The 26,788-nt window shown below is 41.6% G+C and overlaps 1 protein-coding gene and 1 long non-coding RNA gene across 3 annotated transcripts in view; one reads left to right on the top strand and one right to left on the bottom strand.

Annotated features, from left to right (window-relative positions):
- WWP1 (WW domain containing E3 ubiquitin protein ligase 1) overlaps positions 1–14,497 on the bottom strand; it is a 258,360-nt gene extending 243,863 nt beyond the window's left edge. For both annotated transcript variants that reach the window (XM_030216171.1, XM_030216177.1), the window contains exon 1: positions 14,405–14,497. The gene's annotated coding sequence lies outside the window, so the exon portion shown is untranslated. The remainder of the gene's footprint in view (positions 1–14,404) is intronic.
- An 83-nt stretch (positions 14,498–14,580) lies between these two features.
- On the top strand, positions 14,581–26,406 carry LOC115478691. Its single transcript, XR_003943563.1, has 4 exons — positions 14,581–14,670; positions 17,429–17,679; positions 22,690–23,105; positions 23,371–26,406. It is a non-coding gene; the product is annotated as an uncharacterized LOC115478691 (long non-coding RNA).
- The last annotated feature ends 382 nt before the right edge of the window (positions 26,407–26,788 follow it).

Raw genomic sequence — 26,788 nt, 5'->3', positions numbered from 1 at the left:
CAATCCTGAGCGACAAGAAGCTAATGAGAGGCCATGGAGGAAGGATATAGAGAGGCTCCACTACCGGCCAACGCTGTACCAGGACATTTATCCCCTGAGAAGCAGGTACTCCAGCAACTGAAAAAGCTCTCCGTCTTCATACTGGCTCTGAACGCCATCAAGTCAAACTGAGGACTCCCCCAGTGGTCCACAATGAACTGGAAAGGCCTGAAGCCCCAGCTTTCACTCTCCCAGATCCAGGAGAGAGCGACTGGGAAAGTCCACCTGCACATTGTGATCGCCCACAATATGGACTGCTAAGAGAACCTGCAGATGCGTCTCCATCCACCGACAGATTTGCCACCTCCAGGGCCATTGCCAGACTCCTGGTTCCACCCTGCTTGTTGATATACGCCACCATGGTAGCATTATCTGACATCACTCTGACCACATTCCCTTTCAAGAGCAACTGAAACTCCTACAGAGCAAGATGAACTTCCCAGGTCTCCAGGCAGTTGATGGACCAGGATGCCTCCTGGCTTGACCATGTGCCCTGTGCCATATGCCCAAGACAGTGAGCTCCCCAACCGAGGATACTCACATCCATAGTGACCAGCACCCACTGAGGAGGATCCAGAAGAACCCCTCTTGAAAGGTTCATCGGACTGTGCCACCAAGACAGACTCATCCTCGCCCTGGGTGTGAGTGGAAGAAAATGATGGAAGTCCTAAGAGACCAGCACCCACTGGGACAACAGGAGAGGGCACATGTGAACCCTTGCCTATGCCACCACCAGGAGTTGCAAAGAGTTCTAGGCTGTGGAAGCTCGAACAACTTGCGTCCATGCACCTGCAGCACCTCTGCCTGCTCCTCTGGAAGGAAACCCATCTCTTGGCTCATGTTGAAGTGGACTCCCAGGTAGTCCAGAACCTGAGATGGTGCAAGATGGCTCTTGGATCGATTCACAACCCAGACCAGAGACTCCAAGAGAGATGAAATGAGCACTGGCCTGACTGTCCTCCACCACTGAATCCATTCAGCCAGGCATCCAGGTAAACCCAAACTCCCTGGTACCCAATATGCACAGCCGCCACCAGCAGCATCACTTTGGACAGTGTGTGTGGCAACATAGCCAGGCCAAAAAGCAAGGCCCAAAACTGAAAATGCAACCCCAGCATACAGAAGTGTAGATATCTTCTGTGATGAACCACAATGGGAATGAGGAGATAAGACTCCATGAGGTCCAGGGTAGTCAAAAACTCACCTGGCTGTAACAACGCGATAACCAAGCGAAGACCTTCCATCTGAAATTGTGTTGACCCCTTTTAGGTCCACCTTTCTTCAGGACCATAAAACAGATGGAGTACCTATCCAGGCTGTGCTCCGCCAGAGGAACAGGTTCCATCGATCTCATATCACAGAGATGCTGAAGGGTAATAATGATAGCCTGGTGCTTTAGAGACAAGCCGCAGGGAGGTCATGAAGGAGTCCAGAACCAGATGGGCGAACTTCAGAGAGTACCCACTCTTGACTTCCGCCAGATCCCACTGACCTGAAGTAATGCGGACCCACTCGTAGTGGAAGAGAGACAGCCTGCCTCCCACCAGAAACAATGAAGGACCTGGTGCACAGTCAATGGGTAGGCCCTGCCTGGCCGAAGAGCACCGAGCAGACCTGAAGTAACCCACCCCCTTCAGCCTGAGGATTGCTGTGCACCCTTGCTGCAGCTCAGGGAGATGAGGAGCCACACATCCCCCATATCCTACATCAACTTCTCCAAGTCATCACCAAAGAGAAAGAGCCACCTAAAGGTAAGCTGACTCAAAATTTTCTTGGAAGCTGCATCTGTACCCAGTGAAGAAGTCACAACCAACAGCGATCCTTAACGCCGCCACTGAGCAAGAAGCCAGATGGACCAGATCGTATAGGATGTCCCCCCATAAAGGCCGACCTGAACTTCAAAAAAGAAGTCTTCGGGGACCTACAGCAACTGCTGGATCCAACACAGTATGGAGATGGTACACCAAACCTTTGACCAACTCCAACTCCTCTATTTTTCTACACTATCCGACTCAGACTATGTATAGTAATTCTAAGAGAAATTTGATTAAATACAGAAACATAGGATGTCTTTATGTACAAAATTAGGACTAATACCCCTCAACTTATATTTATTTAAAAATTGAACAAAGAACCTCAACAAAAAAACGCTGTCAAATAAAATATGCAATACTCTGTTACGCACTTAAATTTTTTATTAAGTAATTCAAAACAATAAACAAGCAAAAAAAAATTATTCATAAGTAATTCAAACTAATAAACATGCAAAAATGAACTTACACAGAAAAGCTGGTATTGAAGGAAAAAAAACATTTATAAAATTTACAACGTAACCTACATCTTCTTGATTACCATCAAAACTTTTACATTATTTTAAATTTATACAGCTCAAGTCCACAAACTGAGAAATCCAATAGTACACTGAAGAAAGTTTTTAATAAATCTTTAAAGAATTTGTCCTCAGAAAAAAAAAAATCACCGCAGTCAGATCCTCCTTCGTGGATATCCTCAAATCTGATCTAATTATTCTCAGAGCAGAGAACAATCTCTCAACATTAGGGAAATGGGACTTGATATACCACCTTTCTGTGGTTTTTGCAACTACAGTCAAAGCGGTTTACATAGTATATATAGGTACTTATTTGTACCTGGGGCAATGGAGGGTTAAGTGACTTGCATAGAGTCACATTAAATTGGATCGGTGGTAAAGCAGTGACCACCAGAACAACACAGTAGATGACAGCAGACAGACCTGTACAGTCAGCCAGTCTGCCCAACAAGAAAACTCATAGCATAAGGTATTATGCAATACTACATATGTATACTTGATCTTGATTTGTCCTTGCCATTTTGAGGACACAGACTGTAGCAGTCTGCGTGGCACTGAACTTGTTCTCCAACTTCTGAAGAAAAACAACAACCTTAAACAACTCACTAACCAAATGAGCAAACGTGTGTGGACATCTCATTTCTGGACAACTTGAAGAGTACAAGAGATATGCAGCAAGCACCATGCAAGGTGATAGTCATTATTTGACCCAGTACTTCACACCAACTGAACATCTCAGAGCCTTGAATCAAATAGATTCAAATAGAACGAGAGCCTTGAATCAAATAGATTGAAAATTCTGCAGGAAACAAAACACTCCTTGGAATCACTGTGGATTGAAATTCCATGTGCAAAGGGGAAAAGGATAGTGATAGGAGTGTACTACCGTCCGCCTGGCCAGGACGAACAGACGGATGCGGAAATGTTAAAGGAAATCAGGGACGCAAACAAACTGGGCAACACAATAATAATGGGGGATTTCAATTACCCGCATATAGACTGGGTTAATGTAACATCTGTACACGCAAGGGACATAAGATTTCTTGATGAAATCAAGGACAGCTTCATGGAACAGCTAGTTCAGGAGCCGACAAGAGAAGGAAAAATACTAGACTTAGTCCTTAGTGGTGCTCATGATCTAGTGCAGGGGGTAACGGTACGAGGGCCGCTTGACAACAGTGATCATAATATGATCGGTTTTGATATTGGCATTGAAGGAAGTGAAACTAGGAAATCAAGTACGCTAGCGTTTAACTATAGAAAAGGTGATTACGACAAAATGAGAAAAATGGTGAAAAAAAGACTGAAAGGAGCAGCTCGCAGAGTTAAAAACTTGCGTCAGGCGTGGATGCTGTTTAAAAACACCATCCTGGAGGTTCAGGACAAATATATTCCACGTATTAGAAAAAAGGGAAAAAAGACTAAACGTCAGCCGGCGTGGCTAAACAGTAAGATAAAGGAAGTCATTAGAGCCAAAAAACAATCCTTCAGAAAGTGGAGAAGAGAACCAACTGAAAGTAACAGGATAGATCATAAGGAATGCCAAGCCAAATGCAAAGCGGAGATAAGGAGGGCAAAAAAGGACTTTGAGAAGAAATTAGCGTTGGAAGCAAAAATACATAGTAAAAATTTTTTTAGATACATTAAAAGCAGGAAACCGGCCAAAGAGTCGGTTGGGCCACTGGACGAAAATGGTGTTAAAGGGGCGATCAGGGAGGACAAAGCCGTAGCGGAGAAATTAAATGAATTCTTTGCTTCGGTCTTCACCAAGGAGGATTTGGGGGGGGACACCGGTGCCGGAAAGAATATTTGAAGCGGGGGAGTCGGAGAAACTAAACGAATTCTCTGTAACCTTGGAGGATGTAATGGGTCAGTTCAGCAAGCTGAAGAGTAGTAAATCACCGGGACCTGATGGTATTCATCCCAGAGTATTAATAGAACTAAAAAATGAACTTGCGGAGCTACTGTTAGAAATATGCAATCTGTCCCTAAAATCGAGTGTAGTACCGGAAGACTGGAGGGTAGCCAATGTTACTCCGATTTTTAAGAAGGGTTCCAGAGGAGATCCGGGAAATTATAGACCGGTGAGTCTGACGTCAGTGCCGGGCAAGATGGTGGAGGCTATTATTAAGAATAAAATTGCAGAGCATATACAAAAACATGGACTGATGAGACAAAGTCAGCACGGATTTAGTGAAGGGAAGTCTTGCCTCACCAATCTAATGCATTTTTTTGAGGGGGTAAGCAAACATGTGGACAATGGGGAGCCGGTTGATATTGTATATCTGGATTTTCAGAAGGCGTTTGACAAAGTGCCGCACGAAAGACTCCTGAAGAAATTGCAGAGTCATGGAATCGGAGGTAGGGTATTATTATGGATTAAGAACTGGTTGAAAGATAGGAAGCAGAGAGTAGGATTGCGTGGACAGTATTCTCAGTGGAGGAGGGTAGTTAGTGGGGTCCCGCAGGGGTCTGTGCTGGGTCCGTTGCTTTTTAATGTATTTATAAATGACCTAGAGATGGGAATAACTAGTGAGGTAATTAAATTCGCCGATGACACAAAATTATTCAGGGTCGTCAAGTCGCAGGAGGAATGTGAACGATTACAGGAGGACCTTGCGAGACTGGGAGATTGGGCGTGCAAGTGGCAGATGAAGTTCAATGTTGACAAGTGCAAAGTGATGCATGTGGGTAAGAGGAACCCGAATTATAGCTACGTCTTGCAAGGTTCCGCGTTAGGAGTTACAGATCAAGAAAGGGATCTGGGTGTCGTCGTCGATGATACGCTGAAACCTTCTGCTCAGTGTGCTGCTGCGGCTAGGAAAGCGAATAGAATGTTGGGTGTTATTAGGAAGGGTATGGAGTCCAGGTGTGCGGATGTTATAATGCCGTTGTATCGCTCCATGGTGCGACCGCACCTGGAGTATTGTGTTCAGTACTGGTCTCCGTATCTCAAAAAAGATATAGTAGAATTGGAAAAGGTACAGCGAAGGGCGACGAAAATGATAGTGGGGATGGGACGACTTTCCTATGAAGAGAGGCTGAGAAGGCTAGGGCTTTTTAGCTTGGAGAAGAGACGGCTGAGGGGAGATATGATAGAAGTGTATAAAATAATGAGTGGCATGGATCGGGTGGATGTGAAGCGACTGTTCACGCTATCCAAAAATACTAGGACTAGAGGGCATGAGTTGAAGCTACAGTGTGGTAAATTTAAAACGAATCGGAGAAAATTTTTCTTCACCCAACGTGTAATTAGACTCTGGAATTCGTTGCCGGAGAACGTGGTATGGGCGGTTAGCTTGACGGAGTTTAAAAAGGGGTTAGATAGATTCCTAAAGGACAAGTCCATAGACCGCTATTAAATGGACTTGGAAAAATTCCGCATTTTTAGGTATAACTTGTCTGGAATGTTTTTACGTTTGGGGAGCGTGCCAGGTGCCCTTGACCTGGATTGGCCACTGTCGGTGACAGGATGCTGGGCTAGATGGACCTTTGGTCTTTCCCAGTATGGCACTACTTATGTACTTATGTACCCTGGGCAGACCTCTGAAATATTGGGAAGGACTAATGTCTCCTTCCATTACATAGCTTCCCACCATTCCAGAACCTGGAACCACCTCCCTGAGGATCAAAGTTCCAAAACTGGATTCCGAACACGCTGCAACATCCACCCTATAGTGCTTAGCAAAGGTATGCTGTGTTGACCACGTCACCGCCTTACAAATATCCAGAGACAGAAAGGTAGTCTCCGCCCAGGATGTCACTGTACACCTCACAGAATGAGCCCGCAAGGCCTGAGGAAAAGGTGAGTGTGTCCTCTTTGCACAGTGAGGTTAGTATTTTTGTTTCTATATCTGGTGGTGTCTTCATTCCATGTGAATTTAGGAGGTATACTTGCTCCCTCGCAAGTAAATAAGCTGACAAGATAGTCTCCTTCAGCCATCTAGCAACTGTGGGCTTGGAAACCATGAGGCCAGGCCTCAGTTTACCAAAACGTACAATCTGTCCGATTTGAGAAACTCATTCATGACTTCCAGATATCTAATGGAGCCTCTACGTACATTGAGAAGCTTCAAGGAAGAATACTCAGCCTCCTTGTCCTCTCTGCGAAATGATGGAAGCTCCACAGATTGGTTGAGATGAAGTACTGATACCACTCTCAGAAGAAATCATGCCTAGAGAGACCCCCGCCTCCGAAAAGCAGAGAAAGGGATCCCAACAAGAGAGAACCTGAAGCTCCAAAACCCTATGTGCCAATACAACAACCACCAAGAACACTGTCTTTAGCTCAAGATCTTTCAAGGAGGCCTTCTGGAGTGGCTCAAAAGGAGAGTTCTGAAGAGCCCACAAGGACAAAATAAAGGTTCCATTCTGTACACGGCATATGAAAGGGAGGCCACAAGAGGCCCACTCCCCACAAGAATCTAATGATATCTGGGTGAGCCACAAGAGAAGTCTTCAGTAGTTGGGCCCTAAAACAAGCCAAAGCTGCAACCTGAGCTTTTAGAGAATCCAACACCAATCCTTTCTGAAGATCTGCCTGGAGAAACATAGATGTGCGCAAGCCTGTACTGAAAACACCAGCCCTCAAATGTCATGGATGTAGAACGTTTCCAAGCCCGAAGCAGAACAGCAATGACCGAATCAGAATAACCTTTTCATCTCAACCAAGCCCAAAGCAGATCTATTAGGCGGGGAAACACCTGCCAAAGTCCGAGCAGACTCTGGCCAACATGTCTGACCTTTAACACCTGTCAAAGGAATGGAATGACGACCAAGTTGCCGCCCAAGAAGCAACCGAACCCTAGTAGAGTAGGCCTTCACCACCCAACTTACCGGACAATTTCTGAAGATGTAGGCAGACTCAATAGCCACCTTGACTCATCCTGCAAATGGAGGCCTTAGAGGCCACCTGGCCCCTCCAGGTGCCATGAAAAGAGCACAAAAAGGTGGTCAAAGGGACCAAACTGATTGTCTCTTTCAGATACTCGAGCAGCGCTCTTGAGACATCCAGCTTATGAATGTTTCTGACCGCAGGAACCGAACCCTCTGACACAAAGGAGGGCAAATATACCTCCTAAATTTACATGGAATGAAGACACCACCAGACACAGAAACAAAATACTAACCTCACTATGCAAACAGGACACACCCACCTTTTCAACCGGTGCTGAGAAAGTTTTCCATAATGGCCCTGTCCTTAAAAAACACAGGGTTCCTTTTACAAAGATGTGCTATCATTAACGGCGCACGGAATGCAAAGAAGTCCATGGAAATAGAATGGGCTTCTTTGCATTCAGTGTGCCACTAACTGGTAGCGCAGCTTTGTAAAAGGAGCCCAGGAAATCTGTTCATGGAATCAAACCTTTCACTTTATCAGCTGGGACATTGTTAAGTCCATCATTGTAACCAATCACATTTGAAATTTTCATATGGACTTCCCGTAGTCTGTACCTTTAAATAACTTTATGCTGATGTCCTTTCTTCAGTTCTGTGTTCATCCTTCAGACTTGCATCAAATTACTTCATACAATAGATCATCTAAGAGTATTCAAATCAGATCAACTACTGTGACGGGATATAGGTGGGTTCTCCAGGTTATTGGCATTTTTAAAGCAAATTTTGGAAATGGAATTTAAAGACTTATGCAATCAAAACTTTTTTGGTTTCTTCTTCTGAATTTCTATAATTGCACTTTAACATTGAAAGTGTAAGTTTGGTATATAGATTAGTAAAAGAAAATGCCTACTTTAATGAATTCTGATTTTTTTTTTTGACAGCAGAATGTCTTTTGCGATGTACTGTAGGTGTACATTTATATACTGTATGTCAAAATAAAGTATTAAAATGATTTTTCCGCACAAGTTATGCAGAACAAGATTTTTTTTGCATAAATTTCTATGATTTTCTAGAAGTTTACAAGTTTGTTATCTCACTTTTTCCCTATTTAGACACAGAGGAGGCAATTCTATAGATGGTGCTCAAAAAAGTTCATGCTAAGCGGAATTCTATAAATGTTGCTTAAAGTTGAGCGCCATTTACAGAATCACGCTTAGTGCCGATTTCTGTGCATTAAAAAAAACCTTGTGCACTCATCGATCAGCATAGAATTTCCACATCGATATTCTGCACAAACGTTTCCACGCACAAATCAGCACTAATGGTGGCACATAATGCATGATGATGTCATCTGTGCAGGGACAAATGGGAAGGAAGCCAAAATTTCTGAGACTGATGTCCTCCTGTTGGCCAGGTTAATTCTTCAAAAGCCAAAAAGGTTCTATATCATCCCTGGCTACAGGAGCAGGTCTTATTTACAGTATAGGAAGGCTACCCATACCAGGGGCTGCCAATGACAAAATGAAAAATTTTTGAAGCACTGAAAAGGAAGTACAGAGCACACCCAGGCCAAGGTCTTCCAAGGGCAGAACTTCCAAATGGTGTCGCTGACTTAAGGAAAGAAAATTATCCAGTAAGACATAATTTCTCCTTTCTGAGCATTAGCTACACTGCTCTGCATGTGGGACGTACCAAAGCAGTCTATTAATCAGTGAAGACAAGGCCCCTTGAATGACAGCTCTGCCAAAGACAGAGGAGACTCTGGTCAACACGTCCAACCTGTAATGCTTAGAAACGCAATGAAGCAATGACTAAGACATTGCCCTGCAAATGTCCTCAGGGGACACTGTCCAGGCCTCCACCCAGGCAGCAGCCTGAGCCCTAGTGCAGTGGGTCTTCAGCATCTGAGGCACCGGACGATTCGTGCCAATTTACTATGGAGGCCTAGAGGCCACTTGGCTCTTCCAAGAGCCATGGAAAGCACGGTCTAGCAAAAGGCCACAAAAGGAAAAACATATCGAGGCTCAAGGCTCCTCCTCTGGCCAAGGCTGAACCAGGGCATCAAACTCCTGAGAGATCGACTCCCTCCTCTGACTGAAGAAGTGTTCCGCTGTCACACTGACTCTGGCCATCATCAGGACAAATTGTGGGAGCTCCCAGTGGTCCACAATGATCTGAAAGGCCTGATTCCTCAGCTCCTATTCTACTGGATCCCGGAGAGCGCAGCTGAGAAAAACTGCCTGCACACTGCCTACAATATGGACCACAAAGAGGACCTGAAGATGGGTCTTTGCCCTCCGACAGAGAAGCTGCCTCCAGGGCCACTGCCAGACTCCCTGCTTGTTGGTGTAAGCAACTACCGTGGAGCTGTCCAACATCACTCTTACTGCTATTCCCTAGCAGAGAAGTCAAAACTCCCGCAGGGCTAGCTGAACGTCCAGGACTCCAGATGATTGACGGATCAGGCCAACTCCTGACACGACCAGGACACTTGGGTCACATAGTTCAAGCACTGCACTCCCCAATCGAGGAGACCACATCTATGGTAACCACAACCCACTGAGGGGGATCCAGCAAATTCCTCTCATCAAGTGAGCCAGACTCTCCCCCAAGACAAACTGAGCCTCACCTCAAATGGGAAAGAAGAGAATGATGAAAACCCTGTGAGGCCAGAGCCACCATGAAATAGGGTCTGCTGCAAAGAACATATATGAGCTCTTGCTCAGGACACTACCTGGAACCCAGGAGTTGCAAATAATCCCAGAGAGTGGGCTCCAGGAGCTCAAACAACCCATAAAAGTTTTGTGCTGAATACAGATTTGGATTGGGAGCCAATGGTACTGTGTCAGCAGAGGGAAAATACAATCAAATCAGCAGACCCCTGTTAAGAGTCAAATCGCAGTGTTTTGGACTGTAAGGAATTTCATGAGTGATGATTGTGGGAGGCCGGAGAAGATGTTATAAAAATCTAGCCGTGAAGTGACAAGTGCATAGATTAGGGTAGCATAAGAGGTGTCATCGAGAAAGTCGGAGGGAACGGATGAGAAAGAGTCTAGAAACATGACTTAACAGTTGAAGAAATATGTGCTGCAAAGGACAGCTGGGAATGAAGAAATACACAAAAGCACTCAAGAAATGCAAAGCACAGACATCATGACTCAGGAACAGTGTTGATGCACTGACAACCAGCGATACACTGATTTGCCTATGCTATCAGTATTTCTGTCTTGAGATATGACAAGCACTCTTGAAGATATGTAATTTATTTTTAAAATCAAGCATGGTACCACAAAATTGGAGGGTGGCCAACGTAACGCCAATTTTCTTTTTACAAAGGTTCAAGAGGTGATCGGGAAATTATAGACCGATGAGCCCGACGTCGGTGCTGGGCAAAATGGTTGAGACTATTATAATGAACAAAATTACACAGCATATTCAAAAGCACTGATTAATGAGACAAAGCCAACATGGATTTAGTGAAGAGAAATTTTGCCTCACCAATCTATTATATTTCTTTGAAGGGGTGAACAAACAATGTGGATAAACGTTGAGCCAGTCGATATCGTGTATCTGGACTTTCAAAAGGCATTTGACAAAGTACTTCATGAAAGACTCCAGAGGAAATTGGAGAGTCATGGGATAAGAGGTAGTGTGCTGTTGTGGATTAAAAACTGGTTAGAAGATAGACAACAGAGAGTAGGGCTAAATGATCAGTATTCTCAATGGAGAAGGGTAGATAGTGAGGTTCCCCAGGGGTCTGTGCTGGGATCGTTGCTTTTTAACATATTTATAAATGATCTAGAGCTGGGAGTAACTAGTGAGGTAATTAAATTGTCGACACAGTTACTCAAAGTTGTTAAATCACAAAGGACTGTGAAAAATTACAAGAGGACCTTATGAGACTGGGAGTCCAAATGCCAGATGATGTTTAATGTGAGCAAGTGCAAAGTGACACATGTGGGAAACAGGAACCCGAACTACAGCTATGTAATGCAAGGTTCCACATTATGAGTCACTGACCAGGAAAGGGATCTAGGTGTCGTTGTTGATGATATATTGAAACCCCTATACTCAGTGTGCTACGGCAGTGGCTAAGAAAGCAAATAGAATGTTAGGTATTATTAGGAAAGGAATGGAAAGCAAAAATGTGGATGCTATAATGCCTTTATATCACTCCATGATGCAACTGCACCTCAAATATTGTGTGCACTTCTGGTCACCGCATCTCAAAAAACATATAGAGGAATTAGAAAAGGTACAGAGAAGGACAACGAAAATGATAAAGGGGTTGGGACGTCTTCCCTATCAGGAAAGGCTGAAGCATCTAGGGCTTTTCAGCTTGGAGAAAAGAAGGTTGATGGGAGATATGATAGAGGACTATAAAATAATGAGTGGAGTGGAATGGGTAGATGTGAATTACTTGTTTACTCTTTCCAAAAATACTAGGACTAGGAGGCATGCAATGAAGTTACAAAGTAGTAAATTTAAAATAAATCAGAGAAAATATTTCTTCACTCAACGTGTAATTAAACTCTGGAATTCTTTGCCAGAGAATGTAGTAAAAGCAGTTAGCTTAGTGGGGTTTAAAAAAGGTTTGGATAGCTTCCTAAAAGAAAAGTCCATAAGCCATTATTAAGATGGACTTGGGGATAATCCACTGCTTATTTCCAGGATAAGCAGCATAAAATTTATTGTACTCTTTTGGGATCTTGCCAGGTACTTGTAACCTGGATTGTGCACTGTTGGAAACAGGATGCTGGGCTTGATGGACCTTCAGTCTGTCCCAGTCTAGCAATACTTATGTAGTTAAAGACACACATATTAAGTCACAGTTATTTATGTAGCTCACACCTTTTTATTGGTAGTTTGAGGTGATTTGTGATTTACATTCAGCTATATTTCCCTCTCCCTAAGAGTTCACAATCTACTTTTGTACATCAGGCAATTGAGGATGAGGTTACTTGCCAAAAGACAGGATCATCAATGGGTATGGAATCCACTGATGATTGTCTGCTATCAAGAGACATGGAGGGAAGCCACTGCTTGCCCTGGGATCAGTAGCATGGAATCTTGCTACCATTTGGGATTCTGCCAGATACTTGTGACCTAGATTGGCCACTGTTGGAAGCAGAATACCGGGTTAGATGGACCATTTTGACTCAGTATGGGTGTTCTTATTTTCTATACATAAAATGAAAAGCACATGAGGTACCAAAATATGCTCAAGACATTAATGTGCATGAGTTTAAAGCTACTGAAGCACATGAGATATTAAAAGTAACTTCAGTGTACCAAAGCACAGATGTGCTAGCAAATAAGCATCACCGGGCACCAAATGAATATCAACATAGAGTCGTTCTGAGGTACCCTTAAGATATGAAGACGTTCTGAAGCACTGCATCAGCAAAAATATACTGATCAGCTTAAGCTTATACCAGAGATAAGCAGCATAAAATCCGTTTTACTCTTTTAGGCATCTTCACAGGCACTTGTTTCCAACAGTGGCCAATCTAGGTCACAGGATACTGGACTTTATGGACCTTAGGTCTGGCACATTATGACAATGCTTATATTCTTTAACATGGCAGAAGACGTTTAAAACACTCTTGACACAGCACTGTCAAGCTATCATAGCAATGCACCATTCTAAAATACTGTTGTATCCATATATCCAGAGGTACAAAAGCACTCAAAGAATGCTAAAACAGTTTCAAAGCACAAACACACAAAACATGCTCTAGAGACACCACAACATTCTATACATATATCAAAACTAGTGAGCACTCAAACATCAAAGTGAAAAGTACTCAGGTGTGCCAAGTCCAGTGCACCCAATTACAATGCTACTGACGCTTTTGCATGTTTTCCAATATGAGCCTATTATGAACAGTTTTATTTATTTATATATTTATTTGTTACATTTGTATCCCACATTTTCCCACCTATTTGAAGCTCAATGTGGCTTACATAGTACCGAAAAGGCATTCGCCGAGTCCGGTAGAGAAACAAATACAAGGTGATATTGTGGTTGGATACATCGCTAGTATGGCTTTGTAAAAGGAGCCTTAAGAGAGACAGAGGAATATTCACAGGAAATATAAGTGCTATGGGAAAGATGACATCAAGTAGTAGTTTTATTGCACTCCCAATCAAAGTCACTTTTATCAGTTATTCAGAAAATTAATTGCTCTTCAGGCACCAAAGCTAGAAAGCAGTGTACCAAACCTAAAAATCCTTATGATGTTTATAGACCTAAATAAAGAAATCAAGTAAAAAAAAAAAATAAAAAAAAAGAGGAGGGACCAAATACAAGCAAAAAGGGATACCAGAATCCAACCTCTACTCCTTGAGCCACAAAATGTTTGAGGGTTCAGAGGCCATGTTCACACAACAGCCATGAGTACTGGCCAAGTAAAGCATACATGTGTACTTATGCCAGAAGCAACCAGGATCTGGTGGCACCTGGCACAAAGCTGTCACTTTAGAGGGTGGACCATATGGGATGTGAAACATGTCTAAAACTAATGAAATCTCCATGTAGTTGAACATGAAGATCCACAACGAAGGCCCAGTAAAAACTAGGCCTGACTGAGCTGGAGCCCTGAAGGTGGGAAAAACTGCTGAACAAAAAACAAAGTCTGCCTGTCAGTTACTACGCCTTATTTTGTATTCAGCAACAGTAAGAATAAGGCAACTCATCAGCTGGCGTAAAGAGTCACACGACTCACTAGGGTAAATCATCTGAAAATACTCGACTTTGCAGAATATGGTTACGAAATGGGACAAGAAAATATAAAACAACGTCCTCTTATACATAAAAAAAAATTCTTCTAATACGCAATCCAAATAATGATCTGCAGATCAAGTTAAAGGGGCACACTGCCTAGATAGTTTTTGAAGGGCAAAAGAAATAGAAGTATATTTACTTTTCAAATACCCGGGTAGCAACGGCCAAAATATTGGAGACACGGGCTCACAGCGATACCGAACTACACGTATTTGACTACCCCACAAGCTTAAGGGAACCCGGGATCCCCCTCCCCTCTACTGCGATCTGGCATCTCTCTTCCACTCTGCCCAATGCAGAATGTCTCCCCCCCCCCCCCCTTCCGCAGTCCAGCATCTGTTCCTTCATTCCCCTATTACCCCACCTGTATCTGACCCTCATACCTCTAACTCCCCATCCCCGAGACCTACCTTCAAACTTATCTTTGAGGTCGCCGGCAGCGGCAGCAGTATAATTCATACAAGCTGCCTCCGACCGACCCGGAGCCTTCCTTCTCCGGTGTCCCGCCCCCTAGGCTCTGACGCAACTTCTTCTCATCTGCCTCGTCTTGCTTGCCCCGCTCTGACGTAACTTCCGGTTCCGACAAGCCGGAGAAAGTTAGTACTGGTGAGGCCGGTCGTTAGCAAAGTTGTACGAATTACAGCTGCTGATGACAACCTCAAAGACAAATTTCGAGGTAAGACAAAGGGAGGGGTTGTTTTGGATTTGAGAGAGGGAAATGGACTGGACGGGGGTGTTGGTTTTGCGTTGGTGAATGTCTGTTTCCCCTCTTACCTTGCTTGGAAATGTTTATATGTCGGGCCGGATAGGAGCTCGTTTACGTCTCTTTGTTGGGGTTGGCTGTGAAGTGCCTGAAGGAGGGTCGCAGGGCCCGTCCTTGGAAATCCCTAAGTAGAGAGTTCCTGTCTTGAGCCGTAGTTTGCGATAGGCCTTGTGTGTGTCCGGTAGGGAGCATCACAAGTCTGTGAAGCGTCTCCTGTATTGCATTCGTTCGTTTATTTTTTTTGTTTAATGTATTGGGATTTATTATCCGCCTTTATGAAGAGATTTGCCCAAGGCGGTGTACCACAGGTACAGTTTAACATAAAACTTTCAATTTTGTTAACAGCATAACAATAGTAAAATAACCAAGTACAAGCATAAGTATAAATAAATGAAATAAACTTGCAAACAGTAAATTGAAACGTAATATGTGAACAACAAAACAGGATCAAAAATGTGCACATTTAGTAGCACTGGAATTCACATACCAGAGATATAATACAATTGTACTAATTATACATCTAATAAGCATGCATTAGAACATTCAACTAACATAGATATGATGCTAATGATTTTCTACAATACAACATACCATATAGCTGAGGGACCAAGATCAGATATATGATGGGAATAAGATGCTTGGTATAGGCAGTTGGGATAATTGCATGGTTAGCTAAACTTTAGGCACCTTCTTTGTGTAGTTAAGCAAGAGATAAAGGAATTGATCTGAGTTACAGTATGTGTAGCAAGCTAGTCCAGATGCAGAGTGAAGTGAATAGATTGTCATTTTATGTATTAAAGACTTGGGAGAAGAACCAGACTTTCACCTGCTTCCTAAAGTAGAGGTAGGCTCTAGTTGTATGCAGCCCCTCCTGGAGCAAATTCCAGAGCATGGGGGCTACTCCTGAGAAGAGTCACTCGTGGGTATCATCGTACAATTTCTTTTGATTAGGTACAGAAAGTGATGATCCTTGAGAGGACCTTACAGATCTCAAAGGTATGTAAAGGGCTAACTTATTCTTTAAGTACTCTGGCCTGTTTTGGCTGAGGACCTTGAAAATCAAACAGAGTTAAAGTTAACCCTGTAAGGTACTGGCAGTCAGCGTAGTTTTTTGCAGGAAGGGCGTGATGTGGTTATGTTGCTTGCAGCCTTTTATCAGTTATGCTATAGCATTCTGAATTAGAGCTGACACATACTCTTTTTGGTTTGGCCAGTGTACAGGGCATTTCAGTAGTCTAGTCATCATGTTATCATGCAGACTCGTCTTTTCAATATATGGAGAGAGATTTCATAGCTGCCATAGGTGATGGAGACAGTTTTTGAAGGATGTTTGAATTTGTGGGGTCAGAGTGAGTGATGAGTCTAGCAGTATCCCAAGATTCCTGACCTGCGATTTTAGGGGGAGTTCATACTTCCCAAAAGGTATTTTGAAGCAAGGAGTTTGTCCACTTGTGTTTGGTGCCCAAAGAATCTCAGTTTTACTTGGGTTTAGGCAGAGTTTGTTGTTGTTTGCCCATTCCTGAGTTGCGGGCAGGCAGGCAGTGGATAGATCTGGTTCAGTGGGTATGAGTAGTTGCACATCATCAGCATAGATAAAGAATTTTGTGTCCATTGACCCCAGAGACTTTAGGTAGATATTAAATAAAATGGGAGACAATATGGATCCCTGTGGCACCCCACAGTTCAGCAACAGCACTGAACAGAACTGATTGTTATCTGACAAATAGGATTTGAACCAAGTAAATACTGTGCCACTGATACCTGTTTCTGCCAGCCTTGTAAGCATGATATTATGATCCACAGTATTGAAGGGTGCCGAGAAATTCAGCAACACTAGCATCGAGGCAGATCCTCTGTCACGGTTTCTGTGTAGATCATCAAGAAGGGACACAGGAACTGTCTGTGTTCTGTACCCAGGTCTGAAGTCAGATCCATAGTTGTGGGGGGAACATTTGTTTGTGGAGCATAGGACCTTCTTTAGACGAACCGTTTTTTTTCTAATGCCAAACATGCATTCCAGATATTAACCTGTTTTGACACAGTCATCATCTTTTCATCCACATGGGGGTAGGACAAGGCCTCTAGGAAGTTTTCAGCAGTCAGATTTCTCATGTCTTGGATTTCCTTCCAAAGTTGATGCACGCATGCATAGATTTCTACATGATCCGAAGGATGCACATTGGAAAGAATAATCCAGATGTTATGTTACACAGGACTGGTCCTCAATCAAATAGCTGTACTTAGTTCATTTCGGATCACAAATTGATTAAAAAAAAAGAGACAAAACCTCAGGAATCATATACCAAAAATTACAATCGTAATTATAAAAAACAACATTACAAAAGACATAGTTAATTATCTCAAGTGTTCATGATATAAAATAGTTTTGATAGCTTTACGAAATAGTTGATAGTTCCTAAGCAGATGGACTTCTAAAGGTAGAAAATTCCACCAGACGCATCTAGATAATAAAGAGAAGAGTTGAACATCTTCTTAAATCTTTTGGAACTAACTGTTGGAAACTTTAATAACATATGATCGCAAGTTTTCATGCTAGTAGATGAACTATCATGTAACAACTGCACAAGATCAGATAAATACTGTGGTGCATCACCATATATAATTTTAAACACAACTGTAATTACCTTAAATGTAATCCTTGCTTTAACAGGAAGCCAGTGCAGATCAACCAACAAAGGAGAGTCTGGTGACAATCTGCCAGTCGAGAAAATTAGGCGTGATGCTGGAGTCCAACCTGTGGAGAAATTACCTGCTTTTTGTATCTTGTAGTGACGAATAGCTAGAAACACTCAAAACCTTCTATACCTATGTCACAACCTGGAAATCAAAATATTATGATCAACCAGGTCAACACAGCTGAATTGAATTATAAGCAACTTTTTACCATCTGCAATAACTGAGGTAATTAAAGTTTCAGTACTATATTTTTTGCGAAAACCTGACTGAGCAGGATGTAAAATATTCATATCGTCAAGGTAATAGTCTAACATTTTTGACACGTAACCTTCCATCATTTTCACAAATAATGGAATTGAGGCACTAGGATGATAATTATTAACTGCCTGGAAATCTCCTCTGGGATTCTGTATTATTTGTGTGAGAACTATCTGATCTGTTCCCATGATGATGGAAAATTACCATTGTTTAAACATTTGTTAATCCAGAGTGACAAAAAAGTATTACTGGCAGACTTCATAAGATGTGCTGGACAAGGATCAAGACAACAATTTGATTTAGCAAACCTGTTTAACAGTTGTCTTGCCTGCTTTAATGCCACAGATTGAAAATTGTTCCACATACAATCAACATAGATGTTATCAGACCCTCCTGAAGCAATTTGATCTTCAGTTGCAATAGGAATTAGCTGTTGTTGAATTTTAACAACCTTGTCTGTAAAGTAATGTCAGAATTCCAGGGTGTACCACTAGTGTGTTCTAATCTTAGATCATCGGTATTTGTAAGGTTAACAACTAAATTTAAATAGTGTATATGTATCAATTATGTCTTTGCCTATCAACTTTAAGTAAAAATCTTTTATCTTTCTATCAGTTTCTTATACAAAGATGCTTTTGAACGCCATAACTTCTTATTCTCTGGGGTTCATAATTTCCTCCATGCCTTTCAGTACGCCTACAATTCCGCTTTGAAGCCAATAGTATTGCATCAAACCAAACATCTGACTTACGAACATTTCTAGATTTGTATTTAAAAGGTAATTTGTTATCTAAAATAGAATGTATTATACTAAGCCAGTTCGAGAACAAATCTTAAAAAGGTAAGGTCTTCAATTGTACTTCTAATTTGTCCCAAAACTCAGTAGAATCTATCTTTCCTCTGGTACATAACTTCAGTATTTTTAACCTACCTTGTATAATTAGAATGCTGCCATACAGTCGTAAAATGATTTAAGCAGAAAGAAATCATTGCTGCTTTCTGGTTATTGAGGTCTTTTTCCTCCATTTGATTTTTTATGATTCTATATATATATATATGAGAATCAATATAGACCTACCACCCAGGAATGCTAAAAAATCATCCCGCACATTCCTTAACCTTCACCCCCCAAACTGTAAAGGTCTCAAATACAAACTAACGCATGCGTCAACCTTTTCCTACCTGAGCACACAATTCTGGAATGCGCTGCCGCAAAATTTAAAAACGACCTATGAACTAGCTAACTTCCGAATTCTACTGAAGACTCATCTCTTTAACAAGGCATACAACAATGATCAACAAATATGAATTCCTGTACACATATCCAGAACTGCCTGCACAATATCTACTTGCCAAAATATTAACTTGTTTTTTCATTGCCATGCTACCCAAGATCCTTTTGCTATCACTAAATGTATATTTTTCTTATATAATTATATAATTCTGATATATTTCCTATATATTTCTTACTATGTTTGGTTGTAAAAATACTATCATGCTCTATCACTATCATGTTACCCAAAACCCTTCTGTCATCACTAAATGTATACTTTATCATGTATTTCCACTAATCATGATGTATTGTAAGCCACATTGAGCCTGCAAAGAGGTGGGAAAATGTGGGATACAAATGCAACAAATAAATAAATAATAGGAAATGTCTGTCCAAGGCAGTGGGGTGCTGGTACTGAAGTTTAAATTACAATTTTCTGACTCAGAATATGTCATTGCAAGAGTATCTAAAGTATGACCTTTTTCATGAGAGTTATGAATACAGGGGTATACAAACCCTAAATCATCACCGACAACTAGTGGAGATTGACAATGTATGGAATGTTTTTTAAAATAAATTCTTGGATAATATCTTCAGAATTCTACCACATATTTGGAGGACAATATATAACTGTACAGCATAGTCTTCCTGAAAATACTGGATCCTCAGTGTTATCAGATGCTAGGGTCCACCTTTAGGTATCAGCACTCAAGAAAAAAATGTGTCACTGTAAACAATATGCTGAAATCTTCTGCCTAGTGTGCAGCGACGACGAAAAAAGCAAAAAGGATGCTAGGAATTATTAGTAAACGGATGGTAAATAAGACTAAGAATATTATAATGCTTCTTTATTGCTCCATGGTGTGACCTCATCTGGAGTATTGGGTTCAATTCTGGTCACTGTATCTCAAAAAAGATTATAGCAGAATTAGAAAAGGTTCAAAGAAGAGGGACCAAAATGATAAAGGATACATAAGTACATAAATATTGCCATGGTCAAAGGTCCATCAAGCCCAGCATCCTGTTTGTAACAGTAGCCAATCCAGGTTACAAGTACTGGCAAGATCCCAAAAGAGTACAATACATTTTATGCTGCTTCTCCTAGAAATAAGCAGTGGATTTTCCCCAAGTCCATCTTAATAATGGCTTATGGACTTTTCTTTTAGGAAGCTATCCAAACCTTTTTTTAAACCCCACTAAGCTAACTTCTTTTACTACATTCTCCGGCAACAAATTCCAGAGCTTAATTACACGCTGCGTGAAGAAATATTTTCTTCGATTCGTTTTAAATTTATTACTTTGTAGCTTCATTGCGTGCCCCCTAGTTTTAGTATTTTTGGAAAGAGTAGACAATCAATTTGCATCTGCCCGTTCAATTCTACTCATTATTTTATAGATCTTTTTCAAATCTCCCCTCAACCATCTCTTCTCCAAACTGAAGAGCCCTAGCCGCTTTAGTCTTTCCTCATAGGAAAGTCGTCCTATCCCCTTTATCATTTTCATCGCCCTTCTCTGTACCTTTTCTAATTCCACTATATCCTTTTTGAGATGCGGTAACCAGAATTGCACACAATATTCGAGATGCAGTCGCATCATGGAGCGATACAAAGGCATTATAACATCCTCATTTTTGTTTTCCATTCCTTTCCTAATAATACCTAATATTCTATTTGCTTTCTTAGCCGCCACCGCCACACACTGAGCAGAAGGTTTCAACGTATCATCAACGTTGACACCTACATCCCTTTCCTGGTCGGTGACTCCTAATGTGGAACCTTGCAGTAGGGTCATTCCATGCCAAGTGGTCTAAAATTTAAAAAAGTTCCCACCATCATGTTCTCCAATTTTGTTCAAATTTTATCTGTTGCGCGAGTCAGGTGTTAAGTTTCCCAAAATTTGAGGTCTCTAATTGCAATAGTTGCAGATCTAGACCCACTTTTCTGAAAGGTGGTCAGTCCATGAGCGCGCGACATTTACCAAAATGCCATTTTTGGGGTCTAATAAAATCCAAACATATCAGAGTGGCTAAAAAAATTCAAATCCTGTACAGTTTTTGATGCTAATTCCGATGAAATACATTTTAACATTATGGATGCAAAATCCAGTCAAACAAGTTGACTCAAAGTGTGCATCAAAATTGGTCGCGACTCATCGGAACATATTTGGGCCAAAATTCAGACCGCAACAACTTCCATGCAAACAAAGATACGGACTTGAAATTTTGAACAAGCATTATGCTTGTGCTGGACATAATACTGCCAGATTTGCAACTAACCAGCATCTATAACCGCCCTGCAGGATCTCTTCAAAGTTGGCACTGTCGGCACAAATGGTAAAATGTACCAAAGTTCAAAGCCAATTATTAAAAAAGAGTCTGCCTGAATCAGCTTGTGAACAGTATCATCTGAAAGAGAAAATTGTGCTCTACGACACTGATATGTTTTTGTTTTGCAATGCCACCATTAAGTAGCCATTTACTCAGGTCAAAGTATGTTATATTTTGTGTGCGCGATGTATTGCATTGGTCCATGATGGCTGAGCCATTACTGGTTATCACATTGAAACCAGCATCCCCATTGCCATAGGGGCCACGCCCGATAGCCATGCAGTAACAGCCACGAGTGGGTATCTTTACTGCAGGATCCCAAGCCTGATTGTGGGTTTCTTTACTGCAGGTTCCCAAGCGTGCCTTCTTCAGTTACTTCATCATTCTGAAAGCATCATTGATCTGCAAGAGAACAGTTTCAGGGAAACTATATTGCCGACCAGGTGGTGTCACTGATGGAGCTGGAATAACTGCAATGATAAGTTGTTCCTGGATCCAACAAGTATCGCGTCTTTCCGGCCAATAAAATGAAGTTAGCAGGACCATGAGGATGCATAAAGCTTATGAAAGCATCTTTCTGTTCAACTGACGTTTCACAAACGTTTCCAATCCACCATAAATGCAAGCAACATACTGCCCAGGCTGAAGATTTGTGACTTTATCTATTTGTTCAGCATCACTAATTTATTAAGCTGGAATATTCACCTGAGATGGCACGACCAAACTGATAACAGCGCATAATAAACGATTGGACAATCAACTAATAAAATACGAATGAATAAATAATTATATCAATACTTTTAAGCGACTATTAAGACTCAATTTCCTAGACATGAAGAAAAATTAGTGCATCAAGCATACTAAATATAACATACTTTGACCTGAGTAAATGGCTACTTAATGGGGGTCCTGGGATGAGAGGGGGGAGGGGGTCCTGGGAAGACAGAGAGGGGAGGGGCGGGTCCTGGAAGGGGAGGGGCGGTCCTGTATCTCCAACAGGAGGTGGGGTCCTGCAACTGTAAGGGGAAGGGGGGAACTGTAAGGGGAAGGGGGGTCCTGAAACTGTAAGGGGAAGGGGGGGGGTCCTGAAACTCGAAGGGGAGGGGCACCTGGAACGCAGTGGACAGGGAGGGAGGCAGGGAGGGGGCATGGAACTCTGAGGAGAAGGGGGCTCGAACTCTGAGGACAGAGAGGTACGGACGAACGGGGGTGTGGAACTCCTGGGGGGGGGGAGGGTGAGGGAGAGAGAGCCTTTGCTAGCGCCCGTTTCATTTCACACAGAAACAGGCCTCTTTTACTAGTAGTTTATAAAAAGCAGTTGAATTTAGTTTTATTTTAATACATTATGAGTTTCTTACTCTTTTTTTCTAATTTTCAGAACAGGTTTGTCAAGAGGAAAGGTTCCTTACGTGCGAGTTGTCTCCTGCAGTCCACAATATCAGGATTAACTGACAGAAGTACCAAAGTTATTGGTGGAAGGTTACAACATTGAGGAAACAATGCTTGCTTTGCTAGATATCATCCTCCTTCACCGGAGCACTGGGAAATTCTACTATAAGAAGGAAAGGACATATTCTGTTGGAACGGTGCGACCACACGATATGGATTGTGACTTTGTTTACTTTTGTGAAAGTGTCATCTGAAGTCAACAGCACTTTAAGAAAGGCTATGGGAGATTTCAAGGTTAAGTTTCCCATGTGTACAAACAAGTCATGGGACCCATTACACCACTTCATCTGCAAGCACAGTGTAAACTGATATAATTGGATAGGGCCATGGAAGCACTTCACTTAGGTGAGGAGTCTTTTTCATTAAACATATATTCTTCAATATGTATCAAAATTATAATAAAATTTAATAGAAGAGCTTTTCAGCCTTTATATAGACAACCTGTAATGGCCAGCTTAAATTCATAAGCGAAGCATTTAGAAGGAAGCTGAATTTGGCATTAATAGTCATTTGTGTAGTTAACTAGAAATCCAATAATGTTTATAGTAGGACCTATTTATATTGTATTTTTGCTGTCTGAATTTAATACTCAATTTCCCTCCTTTTCTAGGATGTTCTACGGAATGCTGGAAGTGTGGGACTAGGACAGCTATCCCTGGAACTTCAAAAAAAAAAATGTTGTCTTGGCCTCTCTTGTGGACACATCAAGATCAATGTGGTAAACATGGTCGATGAGCAAGAGCAACAGATATGCCAGGAAAAAGTAGGGAAGAAACTTGGTGAGACGATCAACATTGTGGAAGTGATGAACAGGCATGAATTCCTGCCACAGATGCCAACACAGTCAGAGATGGACAGTGCCTATTTTATTTTATTATAGATGCAATTGGCAAGTTTTTCAATATAGGTGTGCACAGAAAAATGTTAGATACAACTATCTTAAATTATTTATTATAATAGGAAATACCTCAGTAGCATATGTCAAGCCCACAAGAGGAGGAAGACAAGGACACATGATTGAGAAGAAATAAGTCAACAACTACAAAAAAATAAGAAAAAAGCACTGTGTTCCAGGAGCATTTAGACTTACAGCAATCACAAATCTTGAACAGAATCTACATTCAAAGCTCCCGAAGTCCTCTTACTGTTAATAAAGGTGACAGTGGAGGATTGAAAAAGATTATCTTCACAGAACAGTACAATTGCATGGAAATTGGACAGCACTTTTGACTGAAGTTTAAAGGATGTTCAGCCTTACTTGTACAACAAGTTATAGATTTGCATGTCACCTCTTGTCACCACCACAGTGAGGAGACTGATGAAGAACATACTCACTCTCTAGCTAGCTAGAGCGGCTCGCTGTGGAGCTTTTGTAGTTAGCTTCATTTGTTGTAGCTGGTGTAATTTACACAATTTGTGTGTAGCCAGCTGGAATGGACCAAGCACCCACCTTCCTAAGTGAACCTGGTATTTTAAGTTTGTAAACTTCTGGCTTCGTTCTTTTTTGTTCAGAACTCATCATTCCTTATACAGTCAGGAATGAGGCAGATGTTTCTAATGACCGCTGCCTACTAAAGGTTTATAAATAGTGGTTTTCTTTTTACTTTTTGCCAGGTATCACTCGGTATACCTGTACACTACTGAATTCTAAGAACTTTAAACTCAAGGACCTTATGTACTACAACAGACCCACTGTTGCACAAACCCTCTTGGTTTCCTCAAAGTGGTTAAAGAAGGAAATTATACTAAATTGTGATAGGAACAGTAAGCTTCTCTGTTACCTTACAAAGTTTTCAATGTAAAATCCCCAGCAGCTTTTAGTATAGCTGAAGTCTTATCTTCAGACCCTTTCCCTGGACACAAAACATCGCTGAAAGCTAATGTGTATTTTTGCAGTTTTTCTCTCATTATAACCTGGAGGAATATGGCAGCACTCTAATGCTATCTCTCTCTACCTGTGGTTCACAGTTTTTAGGTGTGCCATTGATATCTTGGCTGCCCTACCTTCAAATCTGAATAAAAACGGGGCCAGGCGGAAATTCAAGATGGCTGCCGTCTGTATCGGACGCTTCTGAGGCAGCTCTGACTTCCAGTGTTAGACAATGCCGAAAAGAAGGGGCCGCCCGCCCTCCTCTGCCCCTGTTCGGCAGAGCCTTTCCTCAAATCAACTTACTGTTCAAAATTGTATTCAGAGAGCCCAGGTTCCTATGACATCGGAAGGAAGCCTTCTTGCTTCCCGGGGGGGGGGGGGGGGGGTGGATGGAGACCTCCCGGAGAGCTTAGGGCTGGAGCTTTTGCTCAGCCCCCATGGAAGAGCACCTCCCCCTCAACCATCTGGAGCCACCACGCCCCTGCTGGGAACCCCTAGCCTGCTACGGAATGCAGCAGACAAAGGAGAAAAGGAGGCGAATAAAACCACAGGGGCTACTGAGCCCATAGAAGCTCGGGGCAGCCAGAAAGAGGAGAAAACATCAGAAACCTTGCCAGAAGGGAGGGAGCTAAATGAAGGAACACAGGAGCAACTTTCATTTTCCACAGGTACAGAGGTACAACAATTTAATTTTCCTATCTGTGAAAAACCAACTGAAGTGACGCTGGACTCTCTGTGGTCTTTTTTTTATTGTGGATTTGGGGAAATCCCTAACTCCACACATGAAAAAAGCTTTCTCAAGAAGTGATTAGATTAGACCAACAGGCAAAAGAAACGAATATTAGGATGGAAGATTTAAAGAACCAGCATAAAGAATTTGAAAAGGAAATTAAGAGATTACATGAACATCAAGAGATAATGATTAAAGACTTAGCAATTCTTAGAAGGAGAACAGAGTTTCTAGAAAATGTGACAAGAAATAATAATATTAGATTTCTAAATTTCCCTAAACAATTTGGGATATCACCAAGGGACATGCTTCGAAAATATATTAAAGAGATAGGGGTAACTGAAGAAGTAATACCCCTATTCACACAAATATACTATTTACCTTCAAAACATCAAATATCTCAGGATAGACCAGCTCTGGATGTCTCGGAGTTATTGGAGACCACAAGTAATGAACTTAATAACACCTTCTACATTGATAGCAATCCTCGCCTTAACACCAGACAAGAACTGGCTAATGAGACTATTTTTTCAAAATAGAGAAAAAAGTTTTCTTGGACTAAAGTTTTGACTTTTTTCCCAGATGTCACAAAAGAGACACAAAAATGAAGACAGAGATTTCTTTTGATGAGACCAGGTGTACTCCAATTGGGTGGAACTTTTTTTCCTGAAGTACCCCTGTAAATGCATTATAAAATACCAGACAAACAAATTTGTCTTCTTTGAACCCTCACAGCTTTCTACCTTTCTGTCTGCGAAAGGGATTAATGAGGGGTGAAGAAATATAGCTCTTGTAGAAATAAAAGGACACCAAGAAGAAGCTAAGAAATAGTCAAATCCTTAAAGATATTTTGTCCCCTATTATTATATCCATATCTGTACATCATGAATCTCATATTGAGGACTTTAGATTAAGTTGGCAATATTAATGATTTTATGTTAAAATTTATTTTCTTCTATATATGTAATTGAAGCCAATTTTCTTTCTGTGCAAGAATTTACTACTTGTATATTATTAAAATTATAAATAAATAAATTAAAAATAATTTTTAAAAAATGGGGCCAGGCTGTGGCTAAAGTGTTGTGGGCCATTTGGTCTCCTTGTGTTGTAGGAACAGTATGTTCAGGTCCATTAAGGGAGAGAAGACACAACAAATACTCTGGTGCTGAGGGTGTATCTGAAAGAAGATACTCCTCCAGCACAGCCTGCTTCAAGAAAAAAGGAAGTAAAGGCAAAAACAAGCAGATAAAGGAGGACCATTATAACTGAGTGTTTCTCATATATTCCGTCTGTAAAGTAATCTGTATGCCTGATCATGAATTGTTATAACTGCTGTTCTCGTGTTTTAAGTAACAATATACAGAGATGTCAAGGGTGGCCCATCCCAAAGAATGAGATTGACCACCATAATGAGTGATATGGAAGACC

Source organism: Microcaecilia unicolor, chromosome 1 (assembly GCF_901765095.1).
Source record: "Microcaecilia unicolor chromosome 1, aMicUni1.1, whole genome shotgun sequence".
Classification (NCBI taxonomy): Eukaryota; Metazoa; Chordata; class Amphibia; order Gymnophiona; family Siphonopidae; genus Microcaecilia; species Microcaecilia unicolor.
Note: the sequence above shows the minus strand (reverse complement) of the source record. Positions and strands in the feature narration are given on the sequence as shown.